Source organism: Macaca nemestrina, chromosome 7 (genome assembly GCF_043159975.1).
Source record: "Macaca nemestrina isolate mMacNem1 chromosome 7, mMacNem.hap1, whole genome shotgun sequence".
NCBI lineage: Eukaryota > Metazoa > Chordata > Mammalia > Primates > Cercopithecidae > Macaca > Macaca nemestrina.
Genome location: NC_092131.1, coordinates 105,979,323 through 105,999,595, shown reverse-complemented (window position 1 = coordinate 105,999,595; position 20,273 = coordinate 105,979,323). Strand labels below are relative to the sequence as shown.

The 20,273-nt window shown below is 50.5% G+C and overlaps 1 protein-coding gene across 3 annotated transcripts in view; it reads right to left on the bottom strand.

Annotated features, from left to right (window-relative positions):
* LOC105488364 (kelch like family member 25) overlaps positions 1-19,111 on the bottom strand; it is a 36,377-nt gene extending 17,266 nt beyond the window's left edge. The window contains exon 1 of one of the 3 annotated variants that reach the window (XM_011752347.3): positions 18,927-19,111. The gene's annotated coding sequence lies outside the window, so the exon portion shown is untranslated. Of the gene's footprint in view, positions 1-3,665; positions 7,711-18,926 lie in introns of those variants that run through there. The other 2 variants (XM_011752344.3, XM_011752345.3) reach the window with 2 other exon arrangements.
* Between the last annotated feature and the right edge of the window lie 1,162 nt (positions 19,112-20,273).

Sequence of the window (20,273 nt, the reverse complement as noted above, 5' to 3'; positions counted from 1 at the left end):
AAAGATCTGAAACCTGCAGTGAAGTCACAAGAATTGTGAAATGGCACCTTCTGGTCTCAGGTGGACAGTTTGCTAGGCAGTATTCAGATCTCCTAGCCCGCAGCCTCACCCCCGCTTCCTTGCCTCACTTTGGCCCCCATGCCTCCCGCACAGGAATGGGCTGCCCATGGGGCAGTTCTAGAATGGAGCAAGGATCAGGGAAGGCCTGAGGATGTTTGCTTCAGACAATGCTTGGTAATAAATGGGCTTCCCCTTCAGGCAATCCCATGAGGTCCCTGCATCAAACAGCTCCCAGCCAATGCCCACCCCAATAGCACAGAACCACAGCCCTGCTGCAGCCTCTGACAGTGCACGCAGTGAGACCACCTGGCTTCACCTGCTGTTCTGAGGTCAAGATCAACACTGCCAACAACCAATGCTCTCAAACTTGTGTCTCCTTCCCCACCCAGACACAGACACAGTCTCCCTTGTGGACAATGAATCAGAGGACTACTCTCTACATGGCTACCCGTCAGCCTGCAGCCAAAGCCTGGAAAGTGAAGGGAGGTCCCGACAGACCCAGAGGGCCGGCCAATGTTTCAGTGCCTTCTCCACATGCTCCAGCTTTTTTTCTTAACGCACCCAAACATTAAGCACACTTGAAGGGCAGCCACTTTAACTTCCAGGATCAACCTCCGAGTCCCAGGGTGACTGCAGCCTCTGGTCACCAGGGAGTGGGAGCTGTGATTACAAGTTGAGATGGATGCCTTCTCCACTCCAGAGGAATGGGTCGGGCAGTGCACCATGCTGGGTCCTAAACAGCTTGGTGAAGCTCTTCTTCACAAAGAAGGCACAGAACAGGAGGTAAGGGGTCAAGGCCTGTGAAACTGCTGAAAGATGAAGCAACACTTGCTGCTAAAAATGAATAGGGGATTCTGTCCAGGAAGGGAGCCAAATCAAATGCACGACTATCATGAACCTGATACTGTGCTAGGCATTTTACATACAAAATTTAATCCTCACAACCAAGCTCAACATGGTTATGACTTTCTGTCTTAATCAGGACAGACAAGGTTCTATCGCAGCAAGGAACAACCCCCAAATCTCAGCAGCTGTACAGGAGAAAGATTTTATTTCTTGCTCATACTATTAATACATGCATCATGGTTCAGGCAGTGATGAGTGTGCTCATCAATCCCACTCCTAGGAACCCAGATGACAGAGCTGCCACCATGTCACCAGTCACTATGCCACAGGGCGGAGAGAGAGCTCTGGAAAGCATAGCACTGACAATTAAATGCTTGGCCTGGAAAAACACACAGCACTTCTATTCACATCTCACTGGCCAAAACCAGCTACACGCCTTCACTCACCCACCAGAGAGCCAGAAAATCCAATCCTGCCATATGCCACACTATTTCTGTAAAAAATCTACCGATAAGAAAATAGAAGCTCGCAGGTTAATGATAATGGCAACAACAGTGCTAATCACAGTTGCTTAGAGTACGATATGCTGGGCACCATCTCAGCGCTTTGTGTGTGAACTCACCTCATCCCTACTCAGCCTTAGGTATAATCATGGTCTGCATTTCACAGCTTAGGAAACTGGGCAGGGGGATGTTAGGCAATTTGCCCAAAGCTACGCAAGGAGTGGGGGCAGAGCCCAGGGCTCTGTCTTGTTGAGTCTGTTCCCACAACTACACTATGTGAGCTCACTGGCCCAAGACTGGGGAAGGGGTGGTGTTCAAATCCAGGCCATCCCTCTCTTTGCTGAGCACCAAAGGGGACAGAAGAGAGGTCTGTGGGGCCTCAGCCCTGTGTCCACCAGCAGGTCCCAGCACCAGGACACTGTCCTCTCCGTCTACCCCTTAAGCAGTCCTTCTCCACCAGCTTCTGTGCAACCAGGACAGTGGGATCCTGAAGAGGATTAAGCTCCCAGGCCCCATGATATCAACTTCTCTCCTGTGGGTCACTGGTCCTAGTAGGCAGCAGCCTCTGTGATCACATGGGGAATCAGGATTGAGAAAGTTCACCCTAGAGAAAGGACCTATCCAGGACTTGCCCAGCTACTCGAAGGCAACGTATGGATTTGGCCAGCTCCTCACCAACAATTTTTTTGTTTGTTTGTTTGTTTTAAAAGAGAAGCCATCTTGCTAAGAGGAGAAGCCAGCCGAGCCCTCACATGGGAGGAACTGTCCAGGCCACACATCCAGCCCGGGGCAGGTACAGATAGAAGCAGCCATGGATGGGCAGCACCCGCCTTTCTGCCCAGCATCCTGTCTTCTTGAGTGGGAGCTCGGCAGACCAAGGGAGAGAGGCCAAGAGCCTCACCCAGGAGCTCCACTGTGTTGTCTTTTACTGACATAACAGTGAGGAGCAAGACAGAAAAGACACTAATGCCCTAGAACCACACCGCCTGACCAGGGTGAGCAGGGAGGAGGCAGTGGATGGGGACACACAGCTTAGTTCTTGGGGAATGAAAAACTCTTCTTCATCGTATGTATAAGGCATAGATATATACGCGGTATTAAAATGCAATGAGGAGGGTGGGTGTAATTAGGAAAAACATGTCTAAAAAGGCTTAGGGGTGGGGGGTGCCAGCAAGATTGAGAAACACTGCAAACACAATGACTATTTTCACTTTGGCTTATTATGTTCAGCTTTTATCCCAAAATAAACACTTTGAAATTACTGCAGTTACGGAATACTATTTTACACTGGTTTTACCTCAACTTTTCACAGTTGCCATTTTCCTACCCTTCCCTCACTACTGAACAAAGACTGATTAAGGGTCTGCCAAGTGCAGACACTGGGGACCCAGCCTTCTGGAGCCCTCACGAACCTCAGTCTAGTGTCTTTGTGGTTGTCAACTGTAAACTGTAATGTCCATGGAAACATCACTATGGCTTACTAATCCATTCACCCATAATTTTCTGAATTTTTATCCAAGGAAAAAATAATGCCTTTTGCTTCTGTTGGTTCACTGTATTCTCTTGAGATAAATCCTTTCGAGAAAAATTTTTTTATGTCACACTGTCCTAAAAGTTCTATTTATCAGGTAGGCCACCCGCAAGCCACACTTAAACCACCCTGCAACGAAGAGGCTTCTCTCAGCTCAGGGAGGGGTGGTGGCCCCTCTAAATCTGCCAAGGCAGATGGAAGGCGCCGCCTGGCTTCTACCTGCCGCATCCCAACCCCCTCAGCCTGGAGGCGCTGCTCAGGCTTTCTCTGGACCCCAGAGCTGGGAGTCATCTGCAAGCCCAGCTGCTGCTCCAGACGGGAGTAATGTCCATACAATGGACTCCACTGCTCTCACCACAGAGGGGACAAAGAACTCGGCACTCAGGTTCACCCACCTGGTGAAGTAACTTGTTTACTTCCACTTATCCAGAGCAAGCCAGAGAGAGAAACAAAGAAGGGCAGCAAGACTGGCTCCCTCCAAAGCCAACATGGCCCCCTGAGGAGGATTCCGCCGCTACAGCACGACTGGCCTTTGTAAACAGATGCAGCCTGAGGACCTGGAGGGAGGCTGTCTCTGCTCCTGTCTGGTCCCACAGATGGAGCCATTAAAAGCACTGTGGCCTAGATATCACTTTCAATGAACCACCAGGAGCGACAGTCTTGGAAGAACACGAACATGCAGAACAGAACAAAAAATGAACAAAAGCCAAGCACTGGCCACTTACTGGTAGTGAATTTCTTTCTCCCTGTTCTCCAGAAGCTCTGTTCTTCTCCAGGCTGTCAATGCTGATACTGAATCAGAATGAGAATGCCTCTCAATTCCCAAAGCCCAAGATACAACTCTTCCTTTACCCGCCGAGAGAGATGAGAGCAGGGGGAGCATAGCTGGCACAATCTCCTCAGACAACAATTGGGCAACATCTTACAAAATGACAAATGCATGTGCCCTCTGCCCCAGCATTTCCACTCCTAAAAATTTCCTTTCCATCATGCCTGCACGTGGTTACAAAATGGTTACATGCCGCAGCATGGTTACAAAAGGAAGGGCTGCAAACAACCACAATGTTCACAAATAAGAGGCCTGGTGAGATAAACTTGGGCACCTGCACAGAGTGGAGTACCACACAGCTGTCTAAAAACACCAAAGGGGCCGGGCAGTGGCTCATGCTTGTAATCCCAGTACTTTGGGAGGCTGAGGTGGGTGGATCACCTGCCAGCCTGGCCAACATGGTGGTGGCAGTCACCTGTAATCCCAGCTACTCAGGAGGCTGAGGCAGGAGAATCGCTTGAACCCAGGAGGTGGAGGTTGCAGTGCCAAAATCGAAGTATTGCACTCCAGCCTGGGCGACAAAAGCAAGACTTCGTCTTAAAAACAAAAACAAAACAACTGGCTTTCTCCACTAAAATCAAAGAGCTGTGTATCAGATGTTACTTTTTTCTTTTTTGAGATGGAGTTTCACTCTTGTTGCCCAGGCTGGAGCGCAATGGTGCAATCTCGGCTCACCGCAATCTCTGCCTCCCCGGTTCAAGCAATTCTCCTGCCTCAGCCTCCCAAGTAGCTGGGATTACAAGCATGTGCCACTACGCCCAGCTAATTTTGTACTTTTAGGAGAGACAGAGTTTCTCCATGTTGGTCAGGCTGGTCTTCAACTCCCAACCTCAGGTGATTTGCCCACCTCAGTCCTCCAAAGTGCTGGGATTACAGGTGTGAACCACCGCGCCCGGCTCAGATGTTACCTTTGATATGTGTGAAAAACCAGACTATTCATACACACACAAATATATAATATAGACACACCTACTGGCACATGCACAAACTCTCTCCGGCAGGCTATGTAAGAAATTGGTTACTGCTAGCTATGGCGGAGAGGAGAGCAGGGGAGACTGTTTTCACTGCACACCCTTTTGACCTATTGAACTCTGTGTCCAAAGTGGTATTATCTTCAAGCACCTTGCTGTATGTGAGCCTTTGTGCAGGAGCCCTATCTATATTCTTTCATTCAATCCTTTCAACATCTTCACAAGGTCTCCCTGTCCTGGTTGTACAGATATGCAAACTGAGGCTCTGAGAAGATAAGCAACGTGCACACATCCTTAGTTTGGCTGGAGCCAGTACTCAAAGCTGTTTCACTCCAAAACAGCAAAATGTAGGATATTTATGAAGATGAAGCACACCAACACTGCGTGTGCCTGAACAGAGGCATGCTATTACAAACTCTTGATTTCCCAAGCCTCCCGCTGCCACAGCAAATCTATGCCTGTCTTCCCAGGCATCAGGAAAGAGGACAGCACATGGAGATACACCTCCCTGCCAGGCTCAGCACTGCATACTAGGCGGAGGACTAGAGCATACAGAGCAGGCTCCCCCTGTCCCACCCCCCGACATCTGCCTTCCTCTCTGCCTGGGACAACCCCCCGTGCCGGCGCTCCCACCTCTGCGCTGTGAGACCTGTGCCTGGGATTCATGCTCAGTGCCTCAGTTTCCTCATTTGTGAAACAGATACTAAAAGAATTATACCAACCCCAAAGGACTGGTGAGGGACTGAAAAGGGAAGGTGGTTTGCAGAGCCAGGCACAGGGTCCGACACTCAGCTCCCGGTTTTCAGGGGCTTTAGATGGTACAGCTTTTCTCAACAACTGCTTGGTCCCAGGATCTTTACAACTGAAAAATAACTCAGGACCCTAAGGGGCTTCTGCTTATGTGGTTTCGCCTATTGGTATTTACCAGAGTTGAAATTAAAACTGAGCAAAAAACTATGTTAATTTAAAATAACAAAACCTTCACATGTTAACATAAATAACAAATGTTTTTCTGCCGCCTAGGCTGGAGTGCAATGGCATGATCTCAGCTCACCACAACCTCCGCCTCCCAGGTTCAAGCAATTCTCCTGCCTCAGCCTCCCAAGTAGCTGGGATTACAGGCATGTGCCACCACATCCAGCTAAGTTTTCTGTATTTTTAGTAGAGACGGGGTTTCACCATATTGGCCAAGCTGGTTTCAAATTCCTGACCTCAAATGATCCACCTGCTTCGGTCTCCCAAAGTGCTGGGATTACAGGCGTGAGCCACTGTGCTCAGCAGTAACAGGTGTTTTTCATAAATCAATTTCCCAAGAAAAGATAAATGTTTCAGGTGATGGGTATCCCAGTTACCTGATTTGATCATTACACACTGTATGCTGTGTATCAAAATATCACAGGTGTCCCCAAAATATGTGCAACTGTTACATGTCATTTTTCTAAATTACTTTTTGACCAGATAGTGGCTGGATTCTCATATCTGCTTCTGCATTCAATCTGTTGAAATGCATTGTTTTGACTATACAATATAAAGAAAATCCAACCTTACACACATAGTTGGAAAAGGGAGATTGTATTTTCAGATCATTGTGGATACTCTCCTTTGATACTACACTAAAACTTGACAAGTATAGTGCCTTAAAGGTTAGCTGCAATGTGAAATCTGAGCCCATATCAATGAACTTTTGTACTCAGTGGCATTCCCATCTGACAGCCTGTCCTGCACTTTGAATGGATTGTTTACCCATGCGTGATTTTGTAACATCAGGCACCAGCCATTTGGAAAACATCGGTTCACTGAGTTATGCACTCTGGAGAGAATGAGTGAAAAAGACAAATAATGTTTTAGTATTACCATGAAAATAGTTTTGACCTTGTGGACTCTCCACCAAGAGAATCTCAGGGACACCCAGACCACACTTTGAGAACACTGGGGTAGCAGATTTTTCTTTTCTTTTTTTTTTTTTTTGAGATGGAGTTCCATTCTTTTTGCCCAGGCTGGAGTGCAATGGCGTGGTTTTGGCTCACTGCAACCTCCACCTCCCGGGTTCAAGGAATTCTCCTGCCTCAGCCTCCTGAGTAGCTGGGGTTACAGGTGCACGCCACCATGCCGGCTAATTTTTTGTATTTTTAGTAGAGACAGAGTTTCACCATGTTGGCCAGGCTGGTCTTGAACTCCTAACCTCCAATAATCCACCCGCCCTGGCCTCCCAAAGTGCTGGGATTACAGGTGTGAGCCACCACGCCTGGCCAGAAGATTTTTCTTATCCTCCACACTAACCACAGTTTTTTTCAAGAACTCACAAAAAGAAACTTCTGTAGGAAGCATGGGGGCCTATGCAGGGGGTCTCCATCCTGTTTGTTCTACAATGCAGGCACTAGAGCCTGCTGTCACTAGAGGCAGCTGGACCCAGTACCCTCTCACCCACTGCTGGCTGTCTCCCTCTAATGAGCTGGCCCTGCCTGCTCCTCCCTTCATTATCAAAAGCCTTCTCTCCCCCACAGGACCACCTCATCCTTCTCCAAAAAAAAAACAGACCTCAGGGGTTTGCAGAGGGCAGGCCCTCCAGTAGCAAAGTACAGGGGCCATGAGTAGACTGCTACACTTGGGCTTTGCAGTTGATAATTCTTGGTCTCTTGAAATTACATATGTATGTGTATTTATAGCAAAAACATGGGTGCCCATAAATAGCCAGTCATTCATGTACACATTTTTAGCATATTGTTTAGCCACCAAGTTCCACTGCATCCTCCTTCCTGGGACCTTGCATTGGGGTTTTCCTTCCCAGTCTTGCCACCACCACTGCAGGCCAGGTTATGGCCAGGCCCCTGAACCCTCTCTTCCCACACCTAACAACCCAGTGCCAAATTGTGAGAGCTCCTGCTCAAAAGCCTTCAATGATGCTTTCACATCCAAGCTATGTTCAATCGGTTCCCTTTCCAGCTTTGTCCCACCCCCAGCCCCTCTTCCTCCCTCTCTCAGCTTTAGCTCTCCCCCTCCCTTCCTCTCATTCTCCCTGCTCAGCCCCATACCCTCCCCTCCATAATCTCTCCCTTCACAGCTGCACCCCACTCTGGATTTTATATTTGTCGGTCATGTAGATGGCCTTGTCCATAGTACATGCTCAGAAAATGAATGCAGTAAATACACTGAAATCTGAGCACCTACAATGTGGCACCCCATGCAGCGCACAGGGCATATGGCATGCAGTAAAGAACATCATTTTGTCGTGTCTCCTAGAATGAGCGTTCTTCTGCCCTCTGTGTCTCTGCTGCAGCACGGCAGCCTTTCTTCTCCTGCTGGACTGCACTGTCCACTCCTCAGGTCACTGTGTATTGTGCCCTTCTCTGTACTGGCAGCTCAAGGACAGTGTTCTGTGTCATCTTTGCTACCTAGAATCGATTAGATGCTTAATAAACACTGCTAAATGAAACGGGGATTAGCCACAATACCCACGGGAGAAAGAATCAAAATGAGCCAGAGATCTGTTAGACCCACGTGAGAGTTCCCTGGTGCCTGCCTGGTACCTGCCGTATTATTTGCAGGATAATCAACATATACCATATTTAAACATTTTATTTATTATTTATTTATTTTGAGACATAGTCTTGCTCTATCACCCAAGCTGGAGTGCAGCAATGCGACCTCAGCTCACTGCCATCCTCTGCCTCCTGGGTTCAAGCTATTCTCCTGCTTCAGCCTCCCAAGTAGCTGAGATTACCACGACTGGCTAATTTTTGTATTTTTGTTTGTTTGTTTGTTTGTTTGGTAGAGATGAGGTTTTGCCGTGTTGGCCAGGCTGCTCTCAAATTCCTGACCTCAGGCGATCCACCCGCCTTGGCCTCCCAAAGTGCTGGGATTACAGGCGTGAGCCACTGTGCCCGGCCATATTTAAACATTTTAGGCCAGGCGTCGATCTTAAAGAAGGGAGATTATCTGGGTGAGCCTGATCTAGTCAATAAGCCCCTTAAAAGCAGAGTTGGCTGGGACGGTGGCTCATGCCTGTAATCCCTACTCTTTGGGAGGCCGAGGCAGGCGGATCACCTGAGGTCAGGAGTTCGAGACCAGCCTGGCCAACATGATGAAACCCCTGTATCTACTAAAAATACAAAAAATTAGCCAGGTGTAGTGGTGCACACCTGTAATCCCAGTTACTCAGGAGGCTGGGGCAGGAGAATTGCTTGAACCTGGGAGGCAGAGATTGCAGTGAGCCGAGATTGTGCCATTGCACTCAGCCCAGGCAACAAGAGTGAAACTCCGTCTCAAAAAAAAAAAAAAAAAAAAAAATTGCAGCGTTTTCTCCAGCTGGTCCCTAAAGTAAAAGTCAGAGATTTGAAGCAAGAAAGGATGTGACACATCTCTGCAGGCTTGAAGATGGAGGGCATTGAGACTGGCACCCAGCTGCGGCTAGCAAGGAAATGGGGACAGACTTCAGTCCTACAACCATAAGGAACTCGATTCTGCCAAAAACCTGAGCCTGGAAGCAGATTCTTCACCAGAGCCTCAAGAATCCAGTCCAGCTGCACCTTGATTTTGGACTTGTGAGACCCTAAGTAGAGAACGCAGTCAGGCCAGCCCCGACTTCCAGCCTACAGAACTGTGCACTAACCAAGAGGTACTGAGTAAGCCACTAAGCTTGTGGTGATGTGTTATGCTGCAATAGAAACCAATATAAGCTCCATCTGGCCTCTAGTCATAATGTATAGACATTAAAAACACACCAGGTAATCATCCAAAAGGTGCAGAGACTACTCACGCTTTCTGCATTTTCAATTCCTGAACATGTGATGCTAGAGAGCAGAGACTGATGTATTTCTACATCAGAGACTGATGTATCCTGGTCCTTAGCACAGTGGGTAGCACAGAGTAGGTTCTCAATCTCGTTTAACAAAGCTTCAACTTTCTGGGCAGTCAGAACAACATGGCTTACAGTTTTGGAGCTGCCCGGCAGCCAGGTACAATTATCCGGGCAAAACCCAGCAAAGTCCTTTTTTTCCCCCACCTAGAGGAAACTCCAGGCACAGGAAGTGGTTCAGACAAAGCCGCCCAGCAACCAGGGTAGGTGTGTGTCCACATGCAAACGTGTCTTACTTTGTACAACACAGGACCATGTGCAGTGGCCCTGCCTCAGCCCACAGCAGCCTCCCAGGGCTTAGCTAACCAGCCAAACCCTGGCATTTTGCTTGTAATTGTACCTCCCAGTAAAAAGTCCTGGTTGGAGTGGTAAAAATAGCAACTGCAACTTCCTGCAACACAGATATACCAGTTGATGCATGAAAAGAAACCTGGTGATCCGACCTCACTCCAACTCAGCGAAATGCCTTCAAGCTGTGCTCAGAATGGCAGTGGGACAGGATCCCAGCAAAGGCAGCCGACTCACCCCCCTGCCCCAGGAGAACCCATGCAAAACGAGCTCTAGAGTGAGATGCTTCCCTTACTCTCTTAATGAAACACCCAACTCTCAGAATCAGCAGGTGTCTAATAAATGCAAAAACTGTTTTCAGCGAGGCCCCTCCCCTCTCCCTTCTGCTCACTAGCTGCAGAGGTATAAAGGCAGGAGGCCTCCCTACCAAGCCCTTTGAGGGTCCCATTGTCCCCTTGGTTACCCTCTCCCTTCCCCTACCTACATCCGTCCCTGAGACTGTTCCAAGTAGGTCAGGCTGGCTGGGATCACAGGAGCCTCCTCTGGAGCTTGGTTCTGAGTCATCTCCAGGGCAGCAGGGGAATCATGGCCAAACCTGGATGTTGCTTCCTGAAGGGTGAGGAGAGCCTGGCCAAAACGTCCCCAGGTACCTAACCCCAGCAGTAATGAATTCCTCTGGGGCCCAGGCCATGGTCAGCAGTTCCCTGGCTCCTCTATCACGGGGCCTGATGCCTCCTGGGACCACACAGGCAAGTAAACAGGGTTGAGTCTGTGGTGGCCACTGCCCCTTTCTGGGTCTTTTTCTAGATCAGCTAGGGAACTCTCTCTGTCCTCCTGGCTCATTTCTTTATTCCTGCAGACAGGTGACAGATCACTGACTGGGTCAGCCCTCTGTGAAGAGCTCTCAAGCCCAGCCAGATGGCTCTCTCAGCCAGGTAAGGTCCCGTGCATCTCTGGGACAATAGGCAGACACCTCCCACCTACGGCCAGCTCCACTGCACATGGGCAAAGTCACCCCAGCTCCTCCCCTGTATATGCTGGCTGTTTAGAAACACCCGAATTCATTCAAATGTTCCAGATACTTCCATTTCCCTAGTAAAAAACCATGCCTCTTCATGTTTGCTGAGCTTCTCAGCATAAAATGAACTTTTAGGAACATTTTCCCATGTAAAAAATACAGCAGCCTAGTGGTGGGCAGGGGCGGGCAGGGATTAACGGCCTCATTTCACAGATGAGTCCCCAGCTGAGGTCAAGAGACCAATGAGAGGCAGAACCATCACTCAATAAATTTTGATCTTCTGGAAAGACAAACGTGGACTAGAATCAAAGGACAAAGCCTGAATAAACTTTTTTTTTTTTTAATGGAACAATGGGAGTTTTAATGGAACTCCCCCTCCGCCCCCGCTGCCCCATCACATTAACTAAAACTAAAAATGCGGATAATACCAAAAATTTGGGGGCTGGGAGCAGTGGTTCATGCCTGTAATCCCAGCACTTTGGGAGGCCAAGGCAGGCGGATCACCTGAGGTCAGGAGTTTGAGACCAGCCTGACCAACATGGAGAAGCCCCATCTCTACCAAAAATACAAAATTAGCTGGGCTTGGTGGTGCATGCGTGCAATCCCAGCTACTTGGGAGGCTGAGGCAGGAGAATCGCTTAAACCCAGGAGGCGGAGGTTGCTGTGAGCCGAGATCACGCCATTGCACTCCAGCCTGGGTGACAAAAGCGAAACTCCATCTCAAAAAAAAAAAAAAAATTGGTGAGTCTGTAGAGAAATGGGCACTCAGGCACTATTATTAGTGGGACAGTAAACTGAATAAGTCTTTGCAAAAGGCATTTGGCTTTGACAATGAAAATTTAACATAATCACACTTGCTCATAAAGATGCATGATCAAGGACACACAAGATTTCATTGATCGTACAGGGAAAATGAGGCATGACCTAAAGTCTCTCCTTAGGACACAATGAGAGGAAATGATGGTTTGGCTGCAGTGTGGAATATGACGACACTGTAAAAAAGAGCTCCACCACACACTAAGTGGTATAAGTTGTAGAGTATTGAGTATGATTCAAATTACATAAATGCAAAATCTACACATACAACGGAGGACTAGAAGGGTATGCACCCATCTGTGGACAGATACAAAGGAGAGGATGGACCCTCACACTGTGCTCCATCTTTTCCTATACTTTTCATTTATAAAGGAAATCCTAGCTGGGCGTGCTGGCTTGCACCTATAATCCCAGCTACTTGGGAGGCTGAGGCAGGAAATCGCTTGAACCCAGGAAGTGGAGGTTGCAGTGAGCTGAGATCGCGCCACCGCACTCCAGCCTGGGCAATGAGAGAGAAACTAGTTCTCAAGGAAAAAAAAAAAAAAAAAGGAAATCCATTGATATATTATTTAAATCAGAGAAAAACAATAAAATGAAAGAGAACAATGTTATCCTTAGTCTCCCCCTGTACCAGAGGACTGCAGATAGTCAGGGTGTGGCGCCTCTCTGTGCCTCATGGTGTCTTCGTCCGCAGCCCACACAGGCCCAGTCTTTGCACGAGCTGTGCTCCCCACCTGGCAGGCCTTTCTCTGATCCTCCCGCGGCTGGCTCAAATGTCACCACCCCAGAGAGGCCTTCCTTGACTCCTCTTTGGAGGGCATCCTCACTTGACCATCTTCCCACACCTCCCTGTCTACTTCCTCTGCAGCTTCATATTTTTGTCAGTCTGTTGTCTGCCTCCCTCAGCTGAATGTGGGATCAGGAGGGGGCCGGGGAGAACCTTGCCTTGTTCTCCACTGAATCCCAGAGCCTGGCAGAGAACAGATGGGGAAAAAAAATTCCCTGGACACATTTGAAATGAGGAAACCAACAGTCCACTTCCTCACCTCATCAATGAGGAAACTGAGGCAGACTCTCAACATGCCCACTATTGAGACTCTAGCACTGTGCCATACCACCTGTCTGCCTCCCATGTCAGACACTGAGCTCCCAAGCAGGTGCTCTTTGAACCTGACTTTCTTTCCTCAGCTTCTACTCCAGGGCGAGCCATTCAGAAAACTAAATAAATGTTTGTGGCATGAATGGAGCTGGATACCTTTCTCCCTCAGATTTCCAAGCCTGTGAACAACAGAGGCATTCACAGGTTAAGGGACTTGCTGCCAAGGTCTCACAAGCTCAGCTAGAGTGCAGAATATGAACTCTGGGCAATGGATGGAATCACCATAGTTTTCTAGAAAGAGAACTGCTCCATCTCTTGGCCCTCACTCCTCTCACAAATTGGCCTGGCCAACAGCAAACATGGCTGGCAGCTTGTCCTGCGGTTTGAATGAGCAAAGCTTCTCCTTATCTCAATTAGGAAATTAATTATGCTCAGCCTAGATGGATCTGTGGTCAGCCTCTCCTTGGGGGCCCAATGGGAACAGGCAAAAATGTAAGCAAGGCTTTTTTGTCTCCATTCTTTCCTTGCATCCTACTCCTCACCACATGGCTGATGGTGGAAGGCTCCTCCTGGCAGAGGTGGGTGGGGAGTGACACCTAAGGTGAATGTGGCCCTTGGGCTGGTGGCAGCAGGCACAGCGCTCCCACGGCCTGCTCAGCTCTGCTTCCCTGTGGGAGGAGTCATCCAACTGGTCTTGCAGGCTGGTGTTCAGCCGCCTCCTCCTGCCCCACTGGGCTCCCTCAAGATCCCCCTTTTTTTTTTGCGACAGAATCTTACTCTGTTGCCCAGACTGCAGTGCCATGGTGCAATCTCGGCTTACTGCAACCTCTGCCTCCAGGGTTCAAGTGATTCTCCTGCCTCAGCCTCCCAAGTAGCTAGAATTATAGGCACCTGCCACCACGTCCGGCTAATTTGCTCAAGATCCCCCTTGCTCCTCAGAGCTCGTTGTCCAACTCTCTGCTGGGAGGTGGCCCTGGCTCTGTGCCCAAGGGACATCCCACTAGGGAGGTCTCACCCTAGCCATTCCAGAGGGGGTCATCCTGGTGCTCCCATGAACTGCTGCCCAGCTCCCTGCCCACAACCAGAGCGGCAGCCTTGGGAAATGAGTAACCCATACACCACCTTCCTTTGAGCCCTCGCCTGCTCCCCTAAGCCCAGCCTGGTGCTCCCTGATGCAGTCTTCTGTCTCCACCACCCCTTCGCAGGAGGCCCGAAACTCTGAGGCAGTGGGCAAGGACAGGGAACTGACGGAGGCTCAAGAATAGCCCCGTCCCTTTGGAGTTACTGGGAAAATCTCAATCGAGTCTCCAGGAAACTAGGAGCTTGCTTACGTCACCCCTCTCATTCTACAGGTGAAAAAACTAGAGAAAGTAACTTGCCCAATTCCCACGGCACACATCCGAGGCAGAGCTGGAACTAGAACCCCATTCCTGACTTCTTTTTTTTTTTTTTTTTGAGACAGAATTTTGCACCTGTCGCCCAGGCTGGAGTGCAATGATGCGATCTCGGCTCACAGCAACCTCCACCTCCTGGGTTTAAGCGATTCTCCTGCCTCAGCCTCCCAAGTAGCTAGGATTACAGGCATGAGCCACCACGCCCAGCTAATTTTGTATTTTCAGTAGAGATGGGGTTTCTCCATGTTGGTCAGGCTGGTCTCAAACTCCTGACCTCAGGTGATCCGCCCACCTCAGCCTCCCAAAGTGCTGGGATTACAGGCGTGAGTCACCGTGCCCAGTCCATTCCTGACTTCTAAATTGGCCCCTCTGTATTCTACTGGCTGCTCAAGCTTTTCCTGACCAGAAGGGCTAAGCAAGTAACTCAAGCCTTATAAAACGGCTGAATACCAGAGCTTGCAAGAACTTTTGAAATTCTATAGCAAAACATTTAATAGAAGTATTATACAGGAAAGCAAATTGAGGCTCACAGAGGTAAGGGAACCTGCATGGCGTCACACAGCCAAGCAGGGGCCAAGCAGGACTCCCCTACTCCAACTCAAGTGCTCTTTCTGCCAACAGGTTCCAGATCTGAAGGTTCTAGCTACCGGATGGTGAAGACACGGAGTTGGCCTCAGACCTTGGTCACACTGAAACAAGACGTGGCCCAGGTGAGCCTCATACTCTGTACCCAAGTCAGGGCACGGGAGACCACTGTGGGAGAAAAGTATGGCTGGGAAGATTTGTATGTATTTGCAGAAAATTTGGTGCAATTTCTCAATGAAATTGATTTCTGAGACCACAGAGCTGCCATTAAAGAAAGAAAGAAAAAAAAGGCCAGGCGCAGTGGCTCACACCTATAATCCCAGCACTTTGGGAGGCCAAGGCAGGTAGATCACGAGGTCAGGAGTTCAAGACCAGCCTGGTCAACATGGTGAAACCCCATCTCTACTAAAAATACAAAAATTAGCCGAGTGTGGTGGCGGGCATCTGTAATCCCAGCTACTGGGGAAGCTGAGGCAGAAAACTGCTTGAACTCAGGAGGTGGAGGTTGCAGTGAGCTGAGATTGCACCACTGCACTCCAGCTTGGGCAACAGAGTAAGACTCTGTCTCAAAAAAAAAAAAAAAAAGCCCAGGCACAGTGGCTCATGCCTGTAATCCCAGCACTTTGGGAGGCTGAGGCAGGCAGATCACCTGAGGTCAGGAGTTCAAGACCAGCCTGGACAACATGGAGAAATCCCATCTCTACAAAAATACAAAAATTAGCCAGGCATGGTGGTGTGTGCCTGTAATCCCAGCTACTCAGGAGGCTGAAGCAGGAGAATTGCTTGAATCCGGGAGGTGGAAGTTGCAGTGAGCCAAGATGGCACCATTGCACTCCAGCCTGGGCGACAGAGCGAGACTCCTTCTTAAAAAGAAAAAAAGGTCAATACATACACACGTATCCTTTATCATCCAACAAGGTGCTGGGGCAGGGCTTGGAAGGAAAGGTTTAGCAATAAGAAAGAGTGTCAAGAGAGGGACGGGGCCGGGGTAGGGGGAGGTGACTGGGGGCTCAGGGGAGGGCTGCAAATCAGCTGCAGAGCAAAAGCACCCAAGCTCAATTCTACACCCAGAGACCAAAACCAAAAAGGGAAAGGGGAGCCTGGCATGACTGACACCCATTTGGTGCCAGACCCCATTCTAGGGGATTCTGCATAATATGGTGGTTAACCTTCACCATATCCCTGAGAAAAGCTAACAAAGCTCAATGAGGTTAAGGAACTTGATCACAGACCCACAGCATTTGAACACCAGTCTGGTGCCAGAGCCCATGCTCTTTCCACTGCTCCTGGGTTAAGAGGACTTAACAGGGAGCCCTTCCTATCCCTAAACCCCTTCGCTTCCCCACCTAATCCCACAGCACCCCTTCCCCAGCTCCTAACAGCCCCAGAAGGACCTGGAGGCAGTATGGGATGATGAGGCCCTGAAGATGACAGGTATCAGCTTTTGACACCTTTAGGCTGGTACGGCAATGAGGTGGTCCAGGAAAGGGGTTGGAACCTGCTGTAGGGGCTGGGCTGACTTCCATCAGCTGGGGATAGCTGCTGATTGATAAGTCCTGCTAGGATGCTGTGACTGAAAGCTGTGGATGCTTAAGTTCTCCCTCCTCCCTGCTCCTCTGCACCTCCCCTCTACCCACAGCTTGTTCCAACTAAGTGTTTCCTGGTGGGGAAAATGCTTCAACAGCCTTGGCTGGCTGAGGCAATTAAATTATGAAATTTACCACATTAGATGAAAACCAGCATTTCAATCAACCAATTCATTTGTGTCTGGCCACTGTGTTTTCTTGTGCCAGCTCTGCCCACACTGGCCAGGCTACGCCTACACTGCCTGCTGGTACAGAGGGACTAGAGGCTCAGACAATGGGCTGGTCTTTGGGACCAGGGACGTAGGTTCTTTCAGGATCCCCGGAGAAGAGAGGCTGCATCCAGAAGCCATCCAGCTTCCTGCAAATGCGCTGGACTGCTGACTGTGCGGCCAGACACGAGGGACGAGAGCAAACCTTCCACCACATCCCACTTGCATTCTCCATGGCCTCAACCTGTGCCCATCTTGAGGCTGGCAATGAATTGGCCTCTGGGAGAAGTGTGGGTGAGAGACAGGAAAAAGGTGGCTGCCCTACACCTGGAATCTGGGCTGTGACATGCCTTTCCCATCTTAGTCAAGGCATCCTCTCCCCAAGAAGCCTTGCCCACCTGTGTCTCCTCCGCTCCTCTTGCTACCTCTATCACTACGATGTGTCATGGTTCCTAATCCATGTGCCGGCACTCCCTTATGTAGGTGCTCACTAAAGGAAGAGTCTCCAGCACCTAACCCAGGGCCTGGCACACAGCAGGTGCCCACTCAGGTCTGTTCAAACAATGAATGAATGAATTAATCAATCAGTCACAAACCACCCACTAAGTAACATTCTCACTCATACTACCCTTCCCCGCTGCCCCCGCCCAAGTGATAGACGGACGAATCAAGCTTGCTTTTCACTGGGTAATTGTTCTCTTTTCTTCCTGCTCTCTTCTGCCCACACGGGGTGCCCGCAGATTTAAAACGCTATTAAGGGGCATCGGGCTGCAGAACCTGCTTCCGATGTGGAGCATACAGCTTGTCTTCAGCTCTTCTCTCCGCACCACACACATAAATCCAACTGCAGCCCAAGACCCCAGGATGAAGGTGTCTTCCATTTCTGCTTCCCTTTTATCAACCTCCCTGGAGCCACTGCCTGACAAATGACTCAAAACTGAAATAGCTGCCGGGCCAGAAAAAGACTGACTCCGTCAACCTTCACAGGCACAGCTTGGGGACCCAAGGGCCTCCGGTCTTGGGACACCAAATGGACCCAGAGATGGGGTAGACTGTGTCCTACTCTTCCCCAGACCCCCAGGCAAGCCTTCACCAACATGCCAGGAATCCTCACAGCTCAGATCAGCACACTGAGCATCAGTTCCTCCTATGAATGGGGAGACTGGGGCCCAGGGTCCCAAAGGGCTTGGCCCCATCACAGTCACTGGAATCTGCTCCAGGATACAGACCGTGGGATCCTGCCTCCTCTCCTGGTGCCACTGCTAACTTACTTCCCTTCCTCCCTCTATTGGGCCGACAGAGTGGAACCAGATGGTCCAGACACCTAGCATTCTCTGCCCTGACTACCGAGGAGAGTCAAAGCCCAGCCCGCCCTCCCCAAGGTCAAAGCCACCGGGATCCAGCAGGACCCAAGAGCGTCCAGATTAAATCTGCAGGGGCCTGGTTCCGCCCCCTCACCCACAGTTCGCGGGGTCAGGCCTCTAGAGAGATTTTTCTTTGTTCAAAGACAATGGGAATGCACTTTGGGGGCTTAGAGCAGCAACACAAAAAAGTATCTGGTATCTCCCGGGCACAAGCCCCCAAAAGAAAAGCTTCTAAAGCAACTACGAAAGAGACAGGGGGAGTGGGGGCGTAACATCGCGCGGTGGTGTCTCGGAGCCAGGGCAAGCGTGGGAATTAGAGTCAGGCTGGAGGGCTTGCTCTGGACCTGCTAGGCTGGCCGCCACCCAGGTGGACAGGTGGGTGTGCCTTCGAATGCGACCTTTCTCTGCCGCTGGACAGTTCTGCAAACCGAAACGAGGGACCCTGGCAGGGGGAACGTGAACGGCCCGGGGCTCCGCGGCCAGGCCCGCGCAGACCCTCCCCTTGTGAACCCCGGGTTCTCGCTCTGCGCCGGGCAGGCAGCCATCCGGCCTGGGCGTCCAAGGCGCGGGGCATCGCCGCTCGCGTCCTCAAAGACAAGCAGTCTCTCTGTCCAGGATCAATAGTAATTTTTTAAAAAGAGAGTCTGCGGACTCAATGAATCAACCACTCCCTGGGGAAAGAGTAGCGGCTCCCGCGCGCAACATCCATTTGCCAAACAATTCATTCCCTCGCGCAGAGCTCTCGGTGAATTCCCTCGCGGAGCCGCGGGGTGCCGGCCGGCCGCCGCTCCCCACCATTGTCCCAAGGCCCCCGCCCCAGCCGTGCAGGCTCCTCCCGGGACACACAGCCCCGTTGGGGCTCCGAGCACTAGGTCCCGGCCCGGCCCGGGGGTGGCGAGTCCCCAGCGCAGGGAGCGGGGACGCGGGTGCAGCGGCCAGAGCACGGCGCCCCCGCCCGGCCTGGGTACTCACTGCCGGAGGCGCTCCCCGCCGCCGCCGCCTCAGAGACCACCCCTAGCCGACCGCGCGAGCTCTGCAGGCCCCGCCGTGGCTCCCGTCGGCCGGCTCTCTACAGTCCAAAACGCTCCCGCTGCGGTATAGCCGAGGCGCCACCAACAAACTAGTTTCTCCGGCCTTCCCGCCCCGCCTCCCGGCCCGAAGGGCAGCAGCCAATCAGAGGCATCGCCTCTGTGACGGATGGGTAGCCGACCCCTTCAGTGCAGCCTCAGAGAAGAAAGGGGTGGGCCCCACGCCGCGCCGGCCCCGAGGGGGTAGGGGGGACCGGGGGCGTGGGGGGGCCGGGGGCGGGGAGGGGCGAGGAAAAGGACTTCGACCAGATTCTTAAAGAGACAGGCGCCTGCCCACCCCAGCGGCCCAAGTTTGGGAACAAAACGCGACGGTGTTCTAGAGCTTTCCGGAGGGAGCATTGTAGATTGCATATGCCTCTTTTGTGTTCGGGTCACAAGTGTTGTAGATCTCTTTAGACTCTGCAGAACCACATTTGCCCGAGTGTTAATGAAACCCTTTCTTTCACTCTGGGCTTGTTTGAATGTTTGGGACTTTCTGCAGTACTTGAAATCTGTATTTTTCGGGGTATTTCAGCTCTTCTCTCTGTGTTATTTCTCACTAAACTCCTTTTGTAAGCCAGCCTTTAAATGTTCATTCATTCATCCATCCATCCATCCATCCAATAATTTCTTCCAGGAACGTTTCCCGGACGCCCACACCATGCACTCGTCTCGGAGGGGGAGAACGGTTTGTGATTCCTCGTCCTTTTCCCTCCTGACTACTCCTTCAGCTTGCTGTGTGTGTCCAATCTCATCCGTAAAGCGGCAGATAAAAACTCTTCATCGGATTATTTGGGGGATTAAAGGAGACAAACTCCCAGACAAAATGAGTGCACAATAAATGTCCTCTCTTTTCTCCCTCCCAATGATAATCAGTAATTCAAGTAGGTTGCTTAAGGATACAAAAGGTAAAGCATAGAAAGTGATAAGAAGGAAAGAGTCAAGCCTGGGGCGGGGAAATTCCCAGAAAGCAGAGGTCACCTTGAGGGAGGTGGGAGGTGCAGGGAAGGTTTAAGGAAGCGTACAAAGATTTGGGAGAGGGGATAGGATTGTGACTGGTGGAACCTGGGAAATAGAATCCCTGGGTAGAAAGCTACTTAGACCGGACAGATATTCCAGGGTTAAAAGACTGGGAGATGATGAGAAGATACCACCAGGGAAGATATTTTTGAGAAACAGTTTGATGTTCTGGATTTGAAACCCCGCCCTGCTCCTCAAGAGTTAGGTAGGACTGAAGCAGATGGCTCAGACT